The following is a 7,983-nucleotide window of genomic DNA, read 5'->3' on the forward strand; positions in this document are numbered from 1 at the left end:
GTTTTCGAGTGGAGTTTACCCGGATGTATTGAAAAGCACACGGGTGTGTCCTGTTTACAAGGGTAAAGGAGACAGATGTTCCGGCAGATAGCCATTAGACGATAACCATAGTGCCAAATATCTCAAAAATTATTGAGTCGATTTTATCGGATAGCTTAATGCGCCATCTGAGACAAATGACCTACTGACTGACAAACAATTTGCCTATAGAAAAACAGATCTACTACACTAGCTGCGTATAAACTATATGATTGCATTACAACGGCTCTGGACGACAAAATAAAGTTGCAGGTATATTTTGTGACCTCTCCAAGGCATTTGATGTAATAAATCATCAGTTACTGTTAGAAAAGATCAAACACTATGGAATTAAAAATAAAGCCTTGCAGATATTTAAATTTTCTTGAAGACAGAAAACAGACGGTCTCGGTTCAAATTCACGAAAGAGGTCAAATCTAGGCCGGGTAATGTTAATATTGGAATCCCACAAGGTCCGCCTTGGGAAACACTCTTTTCTTTGCTCTTTATTAATGATCTCGTTGCCTCTGTTGCTGATGTCTAGTGGTGTTGTTTGCGGATGACACAACGGTAGTAGTGAGAGCTAGTAGTTATATGCAGCTCGAGAAGGGATGAGTGACGTGTGCAATCAGCTGAGGGAGTGGTTTGCGGCAAATGGGCTTATTATGAACGTCACAAAGTCCAACGTGTGTGTGTTTAAAGACCAGGAACCATGTTGAGACCTTTCATGTTAAAGTCCACTACCGCTGTGAGTACGAGCAGGTTTCTGGGATTTGAAATTGACGCTGGATTAACATGGAAGAGCATGTAGACAAGCTTTGTGAAAAATTGTGCAGTATCGTCTTTGCCTACGAAACTTAGGCCTCTTTATGTCCGGGAAAGCCTTAATCCAAATGTATCATGCTCATTTTCATACACTCTTGTCGTACGGCATCATCTTGTGGGGAAACTCGACAAACTCTGACAGAGTGTTTAAAATCCAGAAGCGAGCTCTGCGCACGATGGCAGGATTAAGGCCTAGGACTCTTGCAGGATCAATTTAAGAAATTTGGGATATTGACGCATTATTCGCAGTACGTTTACGATATTATGTTTACACGCCAAAATATTAATTCGTTTAAACGTGTCAATATCCCAGGCAGAATAACCCGCCAGACCGGGCGACTGCAAGCAGTGCCGCGGCGGTTGGCGCTGCTTGAATAAAACCCGCACGTCTTGGGCCTAGGCTATGAAAGGCACCCGCGGACATAAAAAATGAATGTTCGGATGAGACATTGGACGCACACTAAAAAAACTTCTTTTAGACAAGTCATTGTACTCTTTAAAAGAATACAGTGAGATTTTATGTTGACATCAATATATGCATTTCATTTTTACTTACCTTGTTTTGTACTCTTGTTTTTGTTTGTTGTCATTTTCACAGTTTTGTGAACTGAATTTAATTTCATATTTAATTTTATTGTATTTGACATTTTAATTATTTGATTGTTCGTTTGGTTCCTATTGCATAAATTTGACTTAAGATTAAGAATATTCTTGTTTTGCTTTTATTTATTATATTGAATTGAATTCTAATTTGACATTTTAAATTATTTATTTTTTCTCGCTGACTATTTATTATACTTAATAAGATTTATTTATTTTGTATACATTTGACGAATCCTTTTGTGAATTTCTTGTAATTAACTGACATGTGCTATAATGTATTTTTTTCAAAAAGGTAATAAATAAATCTAATCTAATCTAATCTAATCTATCAGCTTTTCGATACCTAGTAGAGTAGACCTCTTTATCATTTATTTTCATTTATTAGACCCGAAAGTTTTTCTCTTATGTCTGATTAAACGAAAACGGTACCTAACTGAAAAACTTACTATACGAGAAAGAAGTCATTGCAAGTCTTCTAAATGGTACTGTTTTTACCCCCGATCCGAAAAGACGGATTTTCTAAGTTTGACAGCAATATTTCAGTGCATCCAGTAAAAAAGGGAATATCTTGAAATCGCTATTTTTCAGTAGAGGCACAAACCTTACTTTCTTTGTTTTTAGGTCAGTAGCGTTTTATTTTAGTTTTTTTTATGGTGTGACTGATAAAAAATAGCAGATAAATAGAAAATATGCCTTCAGAAACGGTGAGTTATGCCCATACAGGTGCAGGTGCAGGTTGCAGGTGGTAGGACCTTGTGCAAGGTCCGCCCGGATTGCTACCACCATCTTGCTCGCTAATCCTGCCGTGAAGCAGCAGTGCTTGCATTGTTGTGTTTCGGCGTGGAGAGTAAGACAGCCGGTGAAATTACTGGCACGTGAGGTATCCCATCTTAGGCCTCTAGGTTGGCAACGCGTCTGCAATACCCTTGGTGTTGCAGATGTTTATGGGCGGTGGTGATCTCTTACCATCAGGAGACCCACTTGCTCGTTTGCCATCCAGTCGTATAAAAAAAAAATAGCGTAATCGAAAAATCTAGCAGGAGATAATATCCGTTTGTCACAATACGGAATCCAATGGTGTAATAAAAACATAAGGTGGTGGTGATGGTGTAATAAAAAATAACTCGTCATATTCCCCTTTTCACTAGAAGCACTGATTTGTCTGATCTCTTTGAACAGATGTACTAGTTTCCATGCAGTTTTTTTACGTGAAAGCGGGTTTCTATGCGGTGGTTTTCAGCTATGTTTTAAAAAAATGGTTTAGCCGTTTTTGAGATATTGAACTTTGAAATGACGGGGGCTTTTCGACATATACTTCAATATACTTTAAGTACATGGTACCGTACCTATATCAAGAGTGTCTACATCGAAAGAAACAAAGTCGTATTTAGAATCTAGACAAGAGTATTTACGCCGTTTCCTTAAAATTCTAATTACTTCATAGCGTTGAAGATTACAAAGATCATATTGTCAATATCAGCGCATGTATGTATACTTAAACCACTCAATTTGAATGTTAAGCGAAAGCCCGAAACCGCAAATGTTCTCCTTTATCCTTAATTTTCATTCATTATTAAACCTTGTGTAATCAACCGCGGCATTGATGAACATGAAATGGAAAATTGTAATGACATGGAAGACTCAAGCTTCCGTATGGGAAGTCCCACGGCCCTTTAGTTTGCTATCTGCGCGCGTGGCGACCGGACGTCGCCATTTTAGTTCTCGGTCCCGAAAAGTTTTCGAATGAACGGTTTTTATTTATTTGGTGAAATGTGAATGTTATGAGTGAGTGAATGGGTTAGATAATAGGCTAAAGCTGTGAGGAACCTGTCAGGTCCAAGCATGGTGGACTTATTCCTGTTTGGAATACTTTGTGAGTTTGACTTTTCGAGTTTAGATTTTGTTTGAACTGATCGAGGTAAGTCTTTTTTATTATTTGTGTGTTTTAATATTGATGAAAATAAATAATTAAAGTATGATTTGATAATATTATATTAGGTATATGAATAAGATGTGAAGAATGTGTACAAAGTTTGATGATCTTGTTATTTTTTAATTGAATACGATTTTATTATGATTTAGATACTAATTTTAAAATAGAATATATTTTAAAACAAAATAATATTCGGGATTTAAGTATGAGTAAATCGATGCATTAGTATTTTGTACCTCGAAATTCATAAAAACTTATTGGAGCTTATGAACATCATTCAAAATATCATTCACTCAACATCAAAAATATATTTTGCTATTTTGAGATTTTGTCAATTCTGCGTTTCAAAAGGTAAGTCAAAAAAATACTTTAGCAATTTTCTTGAGCGATTTTTCCCCAACCGACGTGGCTTTCAAACTTCAATAAGTGCTGATCACGTTAATAAATCGACGACATAGATTTTGATTTCAACTAAGCGTGATTAACCGAAGACAGAAAAAAGGTTTCTTACTCTACACGTACTTAATAATATTTTTATAGTTGTTGCCTTGCGTATTCGTCTACGAATTTTTTTACAGGTAAACTATGCATTTGTAAACTATGCAATTTTCCGATGTGCATGTTTTTTTTTCTAACGGGCAAAATAAAAAAATAACAAGGAAAAAAAATAAGTGCAGATTACAAAGTTAAATCCTTTAAATATATTTTACCAAAAATTAAACCGCCGAAAAAACTGAAAATAAAAAATAATAAACAGGAGGAGTGTACTTATAGTCGTCTACCTGATGGGCTTCTATCCCCTGGCTCGTGCTGGGGTACCGACTTCAAGCTGGTACCTAGATTAAGGTTTAACAAAAAGGTTTATTATTTTTTGCTTTTCAGTTTTTTCGGCGGCTTAATTTTTTGTTAAAAACCACCCTTGGCGTAATTTTTTTTCCAAATTTATATAATACCAATTTCAAGGTATACCCTATCCAATAAAAAAAGAATTATCCAAATCGGACCGCTCTGTAAAAAGTCATGCCTGGTCAAACATTACAATCAGTGACTGAACAATTAATCATTCTCTGTTTTCCTACCCTTCGAAGTCAAAAAAATCGTAAATTGGACTGTGACAAACGGAGTACGTATTAGGTTACGATCATCCGTGTCCGTTATTTTCTACTGTTCATGCAGAATAATCTCCTTACGTTCCATGTGTAAGTAAATTAAGTCTTAATTCAACCAAGCCCAGACACATTCTTTCACCGCTTCTCCTACAACCAGACCTTTTAAAATATATTTTTCTACACGTTTACTTAAAAATACAAAGCGCTTTTCTTAGTTTCAGCATTATTACTCGGAGTAAAAACCGGCCAAGAGCGTGTCGGACACGCGCAAAATAGGGTTCCGTAGCCATTACCAAGTTTAGGTGTATTTTATACCTAAGGCGGCTATTTACTCTTAAAATAGTTTTTTAAAAATTTTCCATCCACCTGTTTAGATTTTAGAAGGCGCTCGATTTTAATGAAAATTTGCACTTTAAAGTTGAATATTTCGCAAACAAATCACTAAATCGAAAAATCGTCTCGGCAAACCCCTAATGTTTTTGAAAGACCTATCCAACGATACCCCACTCTATAGGGTTTGATGAGAAAAAAAAAATCACCCCCACTTTACGTCTATGGGAGGTACCCTAAAAAATTTTTGTTTTGAATTTTTTCGTTCCATTTTGTTGGCATAGTTTACATATATATTCGTGCAAAATGACAGCTTTCTAGTATTGATAGTCCCCGAGCAAAGCCGCGGACGGACGGACAGACAGACATGGCGAAACTATAAGGGTTCCTGTTTTGCCATTTTGGCTCTGGAACCCTAAAAAGTACCTATTGCTGACAATCATTCATCATCACGTAAGACTTCCACTGTTAGACATAGGCCTCCCCCATAAATGAACCCCCAGTTGCTTTTGTTGGAAGCGGCCTGCATTTACCGTTTGGTGGACATCCTACGCTGCACTTGCTAATCCGTGGTATCCATTTGAGAACTTTTCGGTCGCAACGGCCATCTGTTCTCCGTCTATGGTCTGCCCATTGCCACTTCAACGAGTTAATTCGCTTAATTTACAATCATTATAACAATGTACCTAAATTAAAGAAATTCTTTGATAACTAAGATAAATACATTTATTATAACATGGTCTTTCGTGTGCTAGAAGCGCCGGCCGTATGTACCGTCATGGCACCATAAATGACATAGTACGTCGGTCGCTTGCCACCGCGTCAGTGCCTTCGGCTTTAGAGCCGGCTGGCATGGCAAGGGACGATGGCAAGCTTCCAGACGGCGTCACCCTGGTGCCGTGGAAGCTCGGTAGGGCCCTGGTGTGGGACGCTACATGCGTTGATACTTTCGCTCTGTCCCACATCCAGGCCACTAGCTCACAAGCCGGCGCTGCGGCTGATCAGTCCCAACTCCTCAAGCGCCGCAAGTACTCCTCTTTATTAAAAGATTACGAGTTTGCGGCACTTACTGTATAAACTTTAAGGGCCTTGGTCAGCCGATATGAAGTATATCATAAAGGCCCTTGCGATCCAAAGGGGTAATGCGGCCAGCATCATGGGAACTCTGCCACAGGCAGATCTTTTGGATGGGGTGTTCTTTTTATAATTTTTATTTTTATAGTAACATATAGATATATTTAGTAAGGTTTCTTAGGTAAGTTTTCTTTTTTTCTTATTATTTTATTTTATTTAATCTATATTTAATAAATGTCTAGTACAAATTATAATAGATGAGAGTTTATTTAACAGACTGTAAAATTAGTCTTAAGTTAAATTAAATTGTATGCCTGTATAGGCAACTGTTGATACCATTATTTATTATTTTCTTCATCCTATGTACACAGTTATACAAAAAAAAAACATTCTCATTCTCATCTCAATCATCAAAACATCATAGCAGCCTACCTATATAGTTAGCGCTGCATCGCACTGCTGGATGCAGGCCTCTCAGAATTTGAGAACTTGGCCGTAATTCCCACGCGAGCCCAGTGCAGATTGGAAACTTCACACACACACCGTTGGATTGCTTAGCATGTGTGTGCAAGTTTCCTGACGACGGAAACCTAGTTAGAGTTTACCTACTTAATAACTACACAATCTAATTTGGGTAGTTATATCCCAGCAACAGCCCAATTCCGAAGGAATATAAAGCTGTTATATCACTATACATATTATATAACTTTACACGATAATCTTAAACGAGCTCTCGTGCCTTAATTTTCGGATAAACTTCACTATACATTTATTCCTATAATTATGTTAGTCGAAGCTATAAATAGCTTTATTTCTGAATATTCTCCGGTTCCCCTTAATGGGGACCCTTTTGATTACTCAGGGGCATGTGGGCGAAGATCCCAGGAGGTGAAGGTCATTACTTGGTTATAAACATGTAAATTAAGATTGCTGTTTAGTTTTCGGTACCTTAAAAGTAACTAATCACCTTAGAAAAGTTGAAAACCGACTCGGTAATTTAAAACCATTGAGTTTTGGGAGTAGAAGAATCAATCCTTGCATTTAAAGCCAGAGACAGCCTGTATTATTTATACAGGGTGGAAAGGTGAGATGAGGCAACAAGGGCAGCTACTAGATCCCTGCTGCTACGCGAAAATGCTCTTAGGGGACCTTTACTAAATTTTACCTGTGTGGAAAAGGTTTCTTTGATTTCTGGGTGTTCTAGTACTCTAACCTTAGTTAGTCTCAAGAGTGTGTTAATCCTTTATAGAAATGGGACGAATGGCATTAAAAAAAAGTCAAATCTGTGTCGATTTTTCGCTGACTGTACATTTATCAAAAATCTGTGAATGTCGATTGTCCATCACTCAAATAGTTAGTAAATTCCTCCTAAGAGCGCGTAGCAGCAAGGGATCTAGTAGCTGCCCTTGCTGCCCCATCTCAACTTTCCACCCTGCATACTATATGGGACTTCCGAAAGAGGGTTATGTATATCTTGAGAAAACTAAATCATGTAGGTACCAAGGTGGAACCTTTGTTCTATTAAATCTCATGTTGACATCCCATACATTTTCCAAAGAAATGATAGTGTATCATAGACTAAGCTTTGGTACGTGATTCAGCTACCTCGATTGTATGTATATATACGTACCCTGGAATAAACTCGGGGCAAGTTCTAGGGATTTGATATCGATAAAAAGATTTCGATATAATAAATTAATACGACATGTACACATTGAACATTCTCGATTACTATACAGTGATCTTAATAAGAAAAGTATGCGGATGCCATTTCAATCAAAATGACAATTTACTGTCAGTAGGTACCATTCATGTCTTAGAGTAAGAATAATATACGAGGTAATATCCGCTACGTCGGTTACGAAGTCCAAAATAATAATGCCGCCCAGAAACATCCCCACGCGAATATTATATTAACTCGTTGATTAATGAATATCCTGACATACAACTACGTCAGTCAAATTATTTGCTCTAAATGCAATGCCAGTTTTCTCCCAGAAAAAGAAAATATGTCAAATATTTAGATGTTGGCAATAACATCGATATATATTTGTTCGGTAATATTCTGCTACATCACTTTCGTATAGATGC

At 37.2% G+C, this 7,983-nt stretch overlaps 1 protein-coding gene across 1 annotated transcript in view; it reads left to right on the plus strand.

Annotated features, from left to right (window-relative positions):
- Positions 1–3,140: 3,140 nt before the first annotated feature.
- Positions 3,141–7,983, plus strand: part of LOC141427594 (tachykinin-like peptides receptor 86C) — a gene marked incomplete in the record, with an annotated part of 87,073 nt that continues 82,230 nt past the window's right edge. Inside the window, 1 exon segment of the mRNA XM_074087182.1 lies at positions 3,141–3,364.

Source organism: Choristoneura fumiferana, chromosome 4 (genome assembly GCF_025370935.1).
Source record: "Choristoneura fumiferana chromosome 4, NRCan_CFum_1, whole genome shotgun sequence".
In the NCBI taxonomy this organism is placed as follows: domain Eukaryota; kingdom Metazoa; phylum Arthropoda; class Insecta; order Lepidoptera; family Tortricidae; genus Choristoneura; species Choristoneura fumiferana.